Source organism: Vipera berus, assembly GCF_964194415.1.
Source record: "Vipera berus genome assembly, chromosome: 1".
Taxonomy (NCBI): domain Eukaryota; kingdom Metazoa; phylum Chordata; class Lepidosauria; order Squamata; family Viperidae; genus Vipera; species Vipera berus.
In genome coordinates this window covers 70735779-70749953 of record NC_138202.1, presented here as the reverse complement: position 1 = coordinate 70749953, position 14175 = coordinate 70735779, and the positions used below count along the sequence as shown (strand labels likewise).

Genomic DNA, 14175 nt, shown 5'->3' with positions numbered 1-14175 from the left:
AGGATTCATATTTTAATACAAAAGATTCTTAAGTGAATACAAAGATAAAACCAGAAACTTTTCTTTTGAGTTTAATGGAAAAAGACTTGGGGAAAAAATTGGAACTTTGATGTTGTATATGTTGATGGCAGCAAGATTAGTTTTTGCACAAAAACGGAAGGACACTTTGATCCCCACAATGGACGAATGGCTGCAAAAGTTGATGGAGTTAGCAGAGATGGCTAAATGGACTATTTTGATAAAAGAAAAGAAAAATAAGTATTTTTGTTTCTACTTGGAAACCGCTTCTGGACTTTGTGCTTGAGGTGGAAAAAAATGAAACTTTTGATTTTGGGTTTTACTGATTAGATACATTTGTTGATATAGAAATGGATAGTTTATACTATTATGTAAAGGAGAAGGTTGGGGTTTGATGTTACTATCTTATTTTACTGCACCAAAGGGAATCAGGAGTCAGCGCCTTTTCTTTCTTTTTCCCTTCTTTTCTGGACTTATAGCCCTATTGGGAAATTACACAGGGATATCCAATGATGGGCGGTAGTCCTAAATTTCATACAACAGTGAACAATGCCTGATTATCTTGTAGCACTTGCCACACCATACTGCCTTCTGCATTTTTGCTTTGTAATGACTTTTATGCACTCATGTAGATTTTTTTGGGGGGCAAAAGCAAGGGGGATCCCAGAGTACCATAAGCAAACATGCAATGAATTGTAGGCAGTTCCCCTGATGGAGCACTGCATTTGTGCCAGTCAAAAATGGACAAGACACTGGGGCAAAAATCTACACCTGGTGTTCAATATTTAGAACAGTCTAAGGCACGGGTGTCAAACTTGCCACGTCATGTGACATGTCGTGACCTATCACGACTCTTTTTGCATTGCCGGCAATGGGGTGGGCACGGCTTTGGTATGGTGAAACCAGCCCGCGGGCCGGCAGTTTGACACCCCTGGTAAGGCGAGCAAGAAAGGAGGAGCTTCAAGTATTCAAACAAATTCTTAAAACAACATGCAGTGAAGAGTGACAAATGACTGTGTGAGTTTGGCAATGTATTTTTGCTGTTTACATATTATGAGCCAATTAGTGATTCAAGTGCTAGAATAAGAAACATTTGTTCTTTCTGAGCCCAACCCACTCCAGAAGATGGTGGTTGTAGAAATAAATTGGAAGGGAGAGAGTTAACAATACCACCTTCTGCTCCGGAAAAATGAGATAGTAATCCAATAAATAAGTCATGCTAGGGATTATGAGATCATGGAATGTGGACTGATGTAATTAAAGTGATATGACTAAAAATTAAATAGTTTTGAATTGTTAGCTGGAAAATGATATTTGTTAACTCAAAGAAATCCTTTCTGGGCTATAATTTTCTGCTAACTAGCCAGCAAACAGCTACTAACCTTTCTAATCTAAGAAATGAAACACAAATCTGAACCAAAATTTGAACATGGTGAAGTGATTTAGTGTTTGGAAATAATGAGGTTCTAGTCTCCTGGTACTGGAAGCCACAGAGATGATCTTGAATAAATTATTCTGAGGTCTGTTTCCTGATTTGCTAAATCTCAAATGACTGACATTTTGTAACCACAGAAGCTCTCCTGAGTGATTTTGGGCCAATCATAATTGCTTAGACCACCAAGATTATCTCACAGATTTGTTTCTTGGGGAAAAGAAATCCTCTTTGCTTTGAAGCTACCTTTATGTGAAAAATCAATAGTTTCTCTCAGCTGTAGATAGCTAACACATTTAGCTGTGTTTACTTTAATTTTGGTTTAATCAATTAACCCAATTTCCACAGTACAAAGAAATCTAAACTGATCAGATAGCATTCACAACACTATAGGCATAGTTTGTTAGTGAATGTAGACACAGTCCTTTTTAAGTGTGTTTTCAATATAAAGCACATAAACCCGGTTACTAGCCAGGATTGGATAAAGGGCAATCCCCAGGATCACTTTCCAACAAAATATTATTAGCCATATGCTCCCTGTTTCCATTTCCAGTAGCAAATACCCTGTAACAATAAGGCACCCTAAGAACAAGAATTTAAAGTTCCCCTCTGTGGTTCTTCTTATCAACTCCCATAATTCCCAGCCAACATAACCAGCAGTGGCATATAGTAGATAGATCCAGAGTATCAGTTCTCCCCTAACAAAATAACAATGGGAATAGTAAGTCTCCCTATAGTTGAGTTTGATTCTTGATGACATCAGGGACATTTCTCTACATCAGGGGTGTCAAACTGCCGGCCTGCGGGCCAGATGCGTCATGTGGAAGCCGCGCCCACCCCATTGCCGGCAATGGCAAAACCGTCCCAATACGTTGCGCGACATCACGTGACGTCGCAATTTGACATGTCTGCTCTACATATACCTATATTGGAAAGCAGTAAGGAAGTAGTTTGCTACTTTCTCTATCACTAGTGTACCTTTTAACTTTAACAGTAAAAGTAATCTAAGTATGGAAAGAACAAGCATCTTTGGGGGAAAAAAGCTATTGAATATGTTATACTATTAAGGGGCATTTGTGGAATTATTTTACGGTTCTGTATGGAAGCCAATGAATGTCACATCCTATTAAATGTCCATACATAGTTTTGTTTTGACATCTGCTTGCTCTTGCTACATTGATGCCTTAGACCAGGGGTCTTCAAACTCGGCCCTTTTATGACTCATGGACTTCAACTCCCAGAATTCCTCAGCCAGGCACACTGGCTGAGGAATTCTGGGAGTTGAAGTCCATGAGTCATAAAAGGGCCGAGTTTGAAGACCTCTGCCTTAGACCAGGGCTTTTCAACCTTTTCACCCTTGTACCACTTTTAGGATATGGCAACATCCGAGTACCACCAGTTGCCTAGCAAGGTGTCAAAACCTTGATGACCAAAAAAGGAAAAAAGTGATGAAGTACAGGTAGTCCTTGACTTACAACAGTTCGCTTAGTGACTGTTCGAAGTTACAATGGCACTGAAAAAAGTGCCCCTCAAGCCACAGCCGAGCAAGACACCTGCCTGCCTGGCGGTGCTCTTCCCCCTGTCCGAGGTTTTCATTGTTGTGAGCATTTCTGTTGAGGATTGGCAGCGGGGGTGGGGTGGGGAGTGTTTGGTTTTATTCCCCCCATCTGCTGGGTGGTTGCAAGAGGTTTTGGTCACTTCACATGACCCTGGGACACTGTGACCATCTTAAATATGAATCAGTTGCCAAGCATCTGAATGTAAATCACAAGACCCTGGAGATGCTGCAACATTCCAGCTGATTAGCGCTTTTTCTGGGCTCAGAAGTGCCAGGATCAGTGCCGAGCTCCAGCTGGAGCCTGGCGCTGATGCTGGCGCTTCTGCTGAGCCCTGACAGCCCTGCAGCTCCAGCTATCTCTCGCTCAGGCTTGTGCGGTGCTGCCACCGCTTCAGCTCATTCCCCTCCCCCGCTACCACTTTTCTAGGATGGTCACGTATCACCTGCCAGGTGCCAATGTACCACAGGTGGTACCCGTACCACTAGTTGAAAAGCCCTGCCTTAGACTAACCAGTTACATAAATTTTATTTTTTGGCTGTTGATAGTACAGCTCCCGTTTTTAGGATTATGACATACAAAACGGCAATTGCTAAGGTATTTAATCTCCTTAAAAATATTTTCAAGCAGTGGGTTAACCTATAATAGTTCCCATTAATTAATGAAGCTTTCTATTTGATAAAAACATTCTGGCTAAAAATTAAATTCTTATTCAATGTGTAAGTGACTGGTATAACTAGCTCACAGATCATTAGATGTACCATCCTGGAAACATTTTTTTAATATAACCAAATTATATGTTTATGAGGAGCTTACTGTTTTTCCATTCATTTCTTTGCAGTTTTCCTTTTTTAAAAAATTCCAGCTTTATCTGATACTACCACTGTGTCTGAAAAATTAGTCCCTAGGAGGGTTATGGAAATTTAGACTATCATGTTGCATTATTGATATAATCCACCACATATGAACAGAAGACATTAGCTTGGATATTCAATTGTCACCTGCAATTAAAAGGTGCTCTTTAATCCAATGGAGAATCTCCATTGCAGAAAGAGGGAGGTCATTTCCATCAACCCCTCCCTTGGACTGAAGCTCTGCTAAAACAATTCCAAGTCCAGAATGCGTCCCAAAGATTTTCAGGACAGAGCTAAAGGAAGAATTGAGCAAAGCTCTTTCCTTAAATCCAATTCCTGCTGATTTGAGCATCCTATGTGCAAAATGCTACTTATAAGAGGCCTACATCAGCAGCCAGGAACTCAGCATTATCACAGCAGCAGAGAAAAAGCAGAGCTATTGCAATACTAGAAGCTCCTGGTTATATTAGGAAGATCAATAGGCAGTTTTGGACCTGTTCCTGCCAGCACTCACCACCAACTTGATCCTGTGAGGACTGCTCACAACCAGTCTTTGTAAAATACCTATCCCATGGTGTAGCATTTAAATCCCATCTGTTGGCTCACTATGAAGAGGGGAAAGGATATTACATATCTGAAGGGAAAAAAAACAGACTTTTCAAAGGCTTGTTAGCATCTAAGTTTAAGCTAATCCATTTATATTAAATAAGAAAGTAAGTTGTTTCATATGTATCTAGTTATGTACCATTCTACCACAAAACTTAGAAATCAAATACTTACCTCACTACAGACTTCACCCTACATTACAGATTTTTTCTACAACATCACCACAATTCTACCTTCTTCACTACTCTGAACATCAATATAATCTGATTACATATCAAGATGGCATGTCATTTGGTATCTGAAGGGATCTCACAAAAACTAATTGCTTTAGCTTTTAGAGGTTTTTAGAGGTATAAAGTACTATTAGATGGTATTAGTTTGTATTTGCCAGTTTAACTCTACTTCAGGGGTGTCAAACTGCCAGCCCACGGGCCGGTTGCATTATGCGAAGGCTGTGCCCACCCCAGCTCTGGCAATGCAAAAAAAAGTTGCGATATGTCTCAACATGTCACGCAGTGAGTTTTGAGAATTATGTATTGGCCTGAATAATTGAATACAATTTACAGAGCTATAAATACTATACAATATCATAAAATGGAGGAATGAATGGGTATTCTGCTGAAGTCCTGGTGTTACAGGTATATTTCATTTCTAGTCCAGCAAAGTCAAGCCTCCTTTAAGTCAAGCTAAACTTCTGGTGACTCTGTAGACACATCCATACACTCATCTTGACAACAGTATGGATGTCATTTGTTCTCATCTTCTTCCAGGATGTTTTGCTTAGTCTTCCCAGTCTAGCCTAGGTTTCCTATTCACATACCTTTTAATGCTGCTCCTGCTTAGTTTTCAAATAGGCCAACCTCAGGGAGATGTTAATGACCATGAAGGAAAGATCCAGGGACAAAAAGATTTAGTGTGGAAAGGCAGAGCACATCACACCAGAAATGTACACTAGAGCAAAGAGAGCTGTCTCATAGCTTGCCACAGCAGCAGTCTCTCTCAAAAGATCAGCTATTTGGAATACAACTTTCTCGACCCAAACAACCCTATGGCAGAAAGCTTGAAGGTCTCAATATGGGTCCCAGATTTGTATCACCATCCAGTGAGCTAATTCTGGGTCATCCTTTGTGAAAAGGATGCCACATAAGCAGTTCCGATTCCAGATCCAGTATGCATGCGGCACTCCCTGTTGTTAGTCCCAATAGTGCAAGTGGAACTGAATCTAGGTCAAGTTCTGAATTACATACTCCATAAAATAAAAGCTTTTTTCCCTGGAAACGGTTGGGATTGGTCAGTCACCTGGTGGCTCATGGGGATTTCTTTTGTTTGTTTGTTAGTTTTTTAATCTTGCACAGGCAGCAAGATTATGTGATGCATTTACTATAATGATCTTTTTTTTCTGGGTTGCATAGAAACGTTTTCTTTTTGAGGGAGAAACTGCTAATCTTTATCTCCTTCTCAATCTTTTATGGCAGTGAAATGTTTTTATGGCAAATGGTAAAGTTTGGTACATGGTTTATATAAGACTAGTTTTTAGAGGACCCTTCTACATGAAGAGCTCTTGTTCTAAATTTTAGAGAGCTAGCCGTACGCTTCTCTCGATTATGTCATTCCACTCACCCCCACCTCCCTTTTTCTTTTCTTTCCTAATGACACCCTGAATATTTTCTGGCTATTCAATGTTAATGCTGTGCAATATTTGGATTTGATTTCCAAAATATACTTCAGACTATACAGGGGTACGAACAAGGCAAGAATATGCCAAGTATGCTTTACTTTAAAACAGTTTCCCAATCTCAGCATCGTTAGGACATGTGGACTTCAGTTCTCAGAATTCCCCAACCAGATGAGGAATTCTGGGAGTTGGAGTCCAGATACCTTAAAGTCGCTGCGGTTAAGAAATAAAACATTGATCTGGAGTAAAATGGTAGCTGCTTTGAATTGCAGACAGGCACAAAGTTTACACTTCCATATACTCCAAAATGTCTTTTAGAGATCACAGCTGAACAATATATATATTTTGGATCGCTAACAAAGAATTAAAGGGAGACTGATATAGCCATTTCAAACTTATTTGTTCTCATCAGTAAATATTAAGTATCTCTAAGGACACCAAATGAAACAATTATGTTCCAAGGAGGAATCCTTCTGTAAAACAAGGTCTGTGTGACAGAATAGTGAAGCAGAAAAACTAGTTAAGCCCTGTTTGTCTATCTGACATGCGTTGGGTGGGCAGTACAGAACCAGGAAAATTCCCAAAATAAAAATCTTTGGGTTTTCTGCCAGTTACTAGGACAGAACATAAAAGAGGTAAACAAATCAATGAAGAGGAAAAAAAGGTGAATGTACAAATAAAAATATATTTTTAAAAAACCTTGCATACCATGTCCCAATAGAACCTTTCATAACCTAGGGTGTATCATCAGACAGCACACAGATTCACTGCCTGTTCAGCTTAAGCACTAAGGCATCACTTCCTCCATCTTCCAACATTTGAGCTCCTGACAAGGAAATACCTTTATCAATATAAATGAGGGCTTCTGAGATTTCCACTAAAAAGGATAAACTCTGACCCACCCACCCTAGATTGAGGCACACAGTATTATGGACAAAAGTCTTGACCTAAAAACTACCAGGGGGCTGCTTACAGTCTCCTCATTAGGATAAATAGCTAATGCTCTTCTTCACCTTTTTGGCCCTGAAACTACTATGGTAGCTGCCAGGCAAGCTTCTTGCTCTTTGTTCATGAAGACCTCTAAGAAAGAATTGTATTCATGCATCAGCCTGACACAATTTGGGAGCAAAGTAGGTCACTGCAACCTCCAGAGAAGCACACCATTACAAACAAACACTATGGGTTATAAAGACCCATTGCCAAAAGTAGCTAACAGGAAGGAAATCTGTCTTTGCATATTCTACCAATTTGCAATACAGGGGAATTAATGGTAGGAATATTTATCTGAACAGCTGGAATCTAAAGTAATAGTGTGAAGTGTTCTTAAAAATAAAATAATTTCTTCAACTTTATAATATCAGCAATGGAAAATGAAAAGATTTTGTCTAAAAAGGTAAAAGCTGTCATTAGATATTATATATATCTCTACACATGGGCATTTCAGTGTTTACTTCTCAAGCAGAAAATTAATAGAATTAATTTTTAGAACAGAATTAATAGAACAGACTTGAAACTGAAAATAAAATGACTACGCAGAACGACTAGCTATAACCCAAAAGTTATAGATACTGTATCTGCACCCATTTTTGTTTTCATGACATCTTCAACCAAGTTTATCCTAGAATCAAATTTCTGTAGGGCTCAGAAATTTACGATTGGTTTGCCACAGGCTTTCCACCCAGACAGGTTCACGTGCCACAAAGCATTCAGTTAACTGACAAGCTCACTAACCTTTTGAAAATGTGCAACCAAGCAAAAAAACAAAACAAAACAGACAAGGGTATGGATGCAAAAATGCAGAATGTCTGACTGGATTAAAAGAACAACCACCACCTTAACATTTCCCATAAACACACAAGTTCTACTATAATGCCCTTTTTTGACCTTGTTTCTCTTAACACAAATAGTATTGTGATTGCATGACTTGTGATACTGCTTAGCATATAAAAGAGTGTAAATTCATACTTAAAATAAATGAATCTATGCCTCTATTCTACAGTACCATCTCTTACTGGGAAATGGAAAAAAATTCAAATGTATCCTTTATGACAGTGTTTATCAACCTCAGCAATTTTAAGATGTATGGACTTTGACTCTCGGAATTCTGGGAATTGAAGACCACAGATCTTAAAATTGCTGAGATTGAGAAACACTGCTTTGTAATGACGGTCTCACCTGTACCTACCCCAGTAACTTTTTGAAACTAAAAGATTATCTAAACACTTAATGACCCCTCTATGAAACACCTTTATCTTGTTGCATATCATACATCATTTTTGTTATACCCTCCTTTCCAACTTTTCCAAAATATATTATGCTGGTATATTTGAAGTAAAATATGTGAACAGCTTTCAGAATTGAGAAATTACAGTCTGAGAAATCTAAACTTGTATTGCAGTCTTTCTATAATACACAATGGAATGTAGTGTTGGATCCTGATTCAATCAGTTCAGTCAGACTTAAGCATGGTTGGCTGAATAAGCTACACCATTGTTCAGTTACAATGCTAGGCCATAAACCATACAATCTGAAAATAGACCCAAATTTCCACATCTAGCAGAAGAATTCTCAGAATTTGTATCCAAACATCAGGAAAGCATCCAAATTAGGAAGGGCTGCCATAAAGTAGAGTTTACAAACCATAATGACTAGTCTGACAGAACAGGCTATATTGCATTCATAGCAATAGCACTTAGACTTATATACTGCTTCATAGTGCTTTACAGCACTGTCTGAGCAGTTTACAAATGTCAGCATATGGTCTCCAATAATCTGAATCCTCATTTTACTATGGAAGGATGGAAGGCTAAGCCAACCTTGAGCCGGTCAGGATCAAAATCCTGGCTGTGGGCAGAGTTAGCCTGCAGTACTGGCTTCTAACCACTGCACTATCAGGGCTCCTCTTATGGTTTATTTGGTTTCAGCTTTCAACGCAGAAAGCATTACCCTCTTGAGCAGGGGTGTCAAACTCAATTTCACTGAGGGCCGCATCAGCATTGCGGTTGCCCTCAGGGGGGTGGGTGGGTGTGGCCAGGGTGGGCGTGGCCTACTGGGTGGGCGTGGCTAGAGTGCATATGGCCTACTGGGTGGGCCTGGCCAGCTCTACATCGTTCGCATCAAGGGTGCCTATGGGGGCCGGGGCAGGAGTGGGACAGATCTGAGGGTCTCTGGCAGAAGGAGGGTCTCTGGGCCAGGGCCAAGGCAGTGGGTGCCGTTCCCTCACTGTTTCCAGGATGACTTCGCGGGCCACATGAAACCACTTCGCGGGCTGGATCTGGCCCCCGGGCCTTGTGTTTGACATGTCTGCTCTTGAGGAACAGAAAGGGAATTTACACAAGCAATGGGGCTCCATAGTATAGCTGTGAATGAATATCTCTGGCTTTTTGATCTTAAACATGCTTCCTTCAGAAGGCAGTATTTTGCATGCACCAGGAGTTAATTTCTAGCTTGTGTAGACTAATCTTGCTTAACATATGCTGCTTAAAATCTTGATCAAAACAAGCATGCACACATGATCTTTTCTGCAGATTTTCCCAATGTGCTCCAAATTTTATATTTCTCTGGATACACTTAAATTATTATACTTATCCTGTATAGTGTCAAGTCTATATAAATTCTATAGATAAATGAGACTTAAACTACACATTACTAATTTTTGCTTCTATGGCTAATTTCCATATGGCCAAATGACTCCTTAGCTTGTGATGCCTGCATTTGTAGTTTTTCTGTAAAAAAAATAATTGTGTCTTCTGGATTATATCAGGGTTTAATCCAGGTCAGGGCTCCAGACAGCTATTTTTCTTCAACATAAAAAAGCCAATTCAAAAAGTCCTTAAGTCTTCTTTCCTTACCCTACAGTTTGTAGAAACCATTTCAGTCTCCCTGAAAGTTGGGTTCAGTAATATTAGGATTGCAACTTTCAAAAGTTAAGATAACATGGCATTCCTAGAACTGGAAGTAGCAGAGCTGGGAAAGGCTTTGGGTTATGCAAGACCAGGCATGTGAAACTTGTTAATTCTCCTGTTGATGTTGGACTCCAACTCAATCAGACCCAGTCAATGACAAGTATAACTCCCGGAGAAAATGATTGATAGATTAGGCAGTGGAATCATACAAGTTGAAAGAGATTATTTAGACCAATAAGACCAATTTGCTGCTCAATGGGCAAAGGAATGGGTTACATGAACAGAAGAGTGCTGTTAATCAGCTGTTTTTGTATATCCTGTTCTCTTTTGCTCTAAAATGAAAGCAATAGGGAAAATTTAAACAATACTTTGATAAAAAGCATTTAAGCAACCAAGTAATAATTTATTAATTGAAAAAAAAAAACAAAAATAATTAGAGAAGGAAGTTTTATTTGCAGACTGGAGGACAGCATTGTAAACAATGAGGACCTTCAAAAATTATATACAGCAATTGCAATTTCACAAGTTTTTCTTTTAAAAAAGATGGACAAATAAATATTTACATAAAAGTGTACAGGATATGTCTTGGGAATCAATTGTATGTGAACACAAAAGCTCTTCAATATGGATGCAATCTTTTTATTTAATGGAATATTTATATAAAATGGTGGCATAATTGTAATTTATGGGTTGTAATTGATGTAATTTTAGGAGTCTTTTTCCTCTCCTATTGATCCTAACAGGGATTTCATTATTTTTAGTGTGCAATATCCTGGGACATTAACTTCTCATATTGGATTCCATGGCTAGAATGTATATATTTATTTATTAGTATACAGTGCTTCTTCTGGGCTAGATTCTGCATTGCCCTAATATCCAGCCCCCTGAGAGACAACAGGATGTGCAAAATTTATACCACCACTGCCATGCAACTTTAATTTACTTAATTGTGGATTCATATTCATAAACTCCTGAAAAAGGCTAAAAGAATTATAGAGTGATGGTGCAGCAGCAAACTGACGATTGCTCCCAGAATTTCAGAGAATAGATGTCACATTTATACCCTAAAAGAATATATGACATTATGTGTTCAATTTAATGGTCTAATGTGAGGAATGAGGGTCTGTTAGACCTGAATGTCTGTTAGTTGGCTAATGGGATTTGATGCATAAATATATAAGGAATTGTGCATGCATACAGTGGTGACTGAGGTTTTAGAAATGCACATAATGTTTTTTACCTGTATTTTATGGCAAATAGATTTTATCCAAGGATTACTGTATTTAACTACACACCAGATTAAACATTTCTATGCATGCCTATTAGGGAATAAGTCCCACTGAAACTCTGCAAAACCTGCTTCCAGGCAAGCACGCATACAATTGCTTTGCATCATACAATTCCAAGATATTGCTGGTCCACACACACACAATGGATTTTTTACATCATCTGGCATAATTTAGAAGGGAACTTCTTCCAGGATCATTTATTGCTCCATTATTTACATGCACCTCCAAGCAAAATGATTAGAATAATTCTATTCCCATGTTACTTTCTAACAGGAAGTCTCTCTGACACATAACTTTATAAGCACCAATTGTCCATGGATCATACCTTGGTCCTAAAAAAAAACTTTAGCAGAGAACAGCTATGGTCTGTGACTACATCCCATTTTATAATTTCTAGAAAAAGAAAATTAATATTCTAAATGACCCCAAATGTTCTTTCAAATGTTTCACATAATACTATTAGAGGTATAGGCTTTTCTCCAAATATACTATTCCAGTAATTAAATATTAAGTTGTTCACGTTTTGTTAGCATGAGGTGAAAATGTTACAGAAAACAGCATTTCTTTTCCTTAAAAACACCTAGCTTCAGTAGCATTGTTGCTAATGTCTACATTTTTGTTATTCTATGGTTTAAACATCTGTCCAGAATTCAGCATTTGATTTCCAAAATATTTTGTTTAGAGAAGGGTTTTTGTCTAATTTAGTATAGCTAAGTAGGAAACATTAGTAGACATTCCAAATAATCCAGAATAATTTAAACTTACCACATCCACTTTGAAAAATGAAAACCCAAGCATGGTCTATGAATGGCATATTTAAAGTTTAAGAGAGAGCAATGTTTATCTTTCTTTTCATAACTTTAAAAAATTATCCTGCAAGTAAACAGCCTTTAGCTTGCACTAAGCGCTTTGCAAAAGTCCCACCTTCACAAAAAAGCCTTTAAATGCTGAAGTAAAATCCATTTTAAACAAAAATACTGTGCAATGTCAGCACTACTTTTCTCTCTTAAATATTGAAATAAATAAAATAACTTGTTCTAGTTTATGTCAAGTTTTTTTTCCATCAGTTTGTTGTTTTCAGTCATTTCTGCTGCTGGACAGTTCCAGTTTGACCTGGATATACACGCATACACACACGCACAAACTCGCACAACACTTTAAAGATATTTTTCTTTTTTTTAAAAAAAAATGTATGTTTTTTTTGTATTGCACAAGCTTAGGGAACCCCCAAAACTTCTCTGAGCAAGTGCCAGCAGGCATTCCATAGTCCAAACTCCCTTGTGGGAACAAGACACAGGTGAGACAGGATCGGGCAATGTGAGAAAGGTCAGAGCATTTTGAACACTCTTAGTTGATTGATTTCTTCCATAGATTCCATGAAGGATTCAGATTCCAAGTAAGCACAGGGGTGTTATCTGCAGAAGAAAAACAAACAAAGAAAAAAAAACTCAAAGATATTTCAAACAGCAAGCAGATTTTCTTTTTTAAAAAAATAGCAATAACTGGTATAACAAGAAATCCCATCTCCAAGTTTGGATGAGCTAAAACACACTTAAGTCTTTCTTTGGAACCTGCTTTGTGTCACTGCATAACCTCACAGCTCTGAAGTAATCAAGATAAAAGTATATTCACAATATAAGTCTGTCATTACTGAGTAGGGCTAGCTTCCAGATGAAACATATTTTTTTAAAAAAACTCAACCATCTTTTCCCTATGTTTTTCACTTCTGATCACTGTTCTTCCAGACAAGTGGCTCCCTTTTATGGTATGTGATTAAAAACCTATGATTTAGTAACTGCATTTACTTCACACATGTAAAGCAATAATAGTCAGGGACCATGTCACTTGAAACATCTTATATTTTCAATGCAAATACAATGAACCTACATTAATAAGAGCAGAATCATGGCAATGCATTGGTCCAGCACTTGGTTGCAGAATTCCCCCCCCCCGTATGTTATTTAATGTACCCCTATTACTCTAAACTAGTTGTGCAGATACATGAATTTAGTTAGTACATATGTCACAATAACACTCAGGGTGAAGAAAATCTGCTGGAATTCTGGCTTCTGCCAAACTTTTAAAAAGATACAAGTACTCTCTACTATATATAACATCTCATCACCCTTCTAGAAGTATGGATGAAATCCAGGACTTCACTACAACAAGAACTGACACTGTAAATTCATGATACAGTAGTTTAAAGCTAAGTAGAATTATGTGACAAGTCTAAGAATAGTAGACCATATAAGGGAATGATAGCTGCCTGTTTTAATGCTGGAAGTAAATGAAAAAGTTTCAGTTTATTCTTCACCTAAACCATCTCCTACAGGATTTAGATGACATACCAATCCTTCAGCCTCTGAGCTGCTAAAAATAGCGACAATGATAACTCTTACAAAAGTGTACCACCATAGTCACCAACCTCTTTAGGACTTGATAAATTTTCAGAAGGATTTATTACATGAATGTTTATATTATACGTGAATCAAATTCAGAATTTTTACAAATTAACTCAGATTGCTGCTAAAAAATCAGGCCAAACAACCCTATATTGCTTATTATGAATGCATTTGATTTGTGCATTTTCTTACTCAGTCTCTGATTTTAAAAATGATTTTTTAAAAAAGATGTATGGTGATAAGAAATCTGTGATTGTGAGAAATGAGTGGTGCCTATCAATAAAATATATAATAGAGATACATTTTATTCCTTTATCTAACCATTCCATTCTTTCTCCACTCTCTGGCAGAAAGCTTTTTATGCCTTTTAAACATGGTCAGTTCTCAATGGTCTGTTGTCATTCTCTATTGACTATATATAGGCAATGAAACCATTCA

General features: G+C 37.9%; 1 protein-coding gene across 5 annotated transcripts in view; it reads right to left on the bottom strand.

Annotated features, from left to right (window-relative positions):
- DPF3 (double PHD fingers 3) overlaps window positions 1-14175 on the bottom strand; it is a 250009-nt gene that overhangs the window by 19089 nt on the left and 216745 nt on the right. For 4 of the 5 annotated variants that reach the window (XM_081315577.1, XM_081315574.1, XM_081315575.1 and 1 more), the window contains one exon: window positions 10477-12750. The exons of the other annotated variant lie outside the window; for it this stretch is intronic. The gene's annotated coding sequence lies outside the window, so the exon portion shown is untranslated. Of the gene's footprint in view, window positions 1-10476; window positions 12751-14175 lie in introns of those variants that run through there. 5 annotated transcript variants of the gene reach the window in all.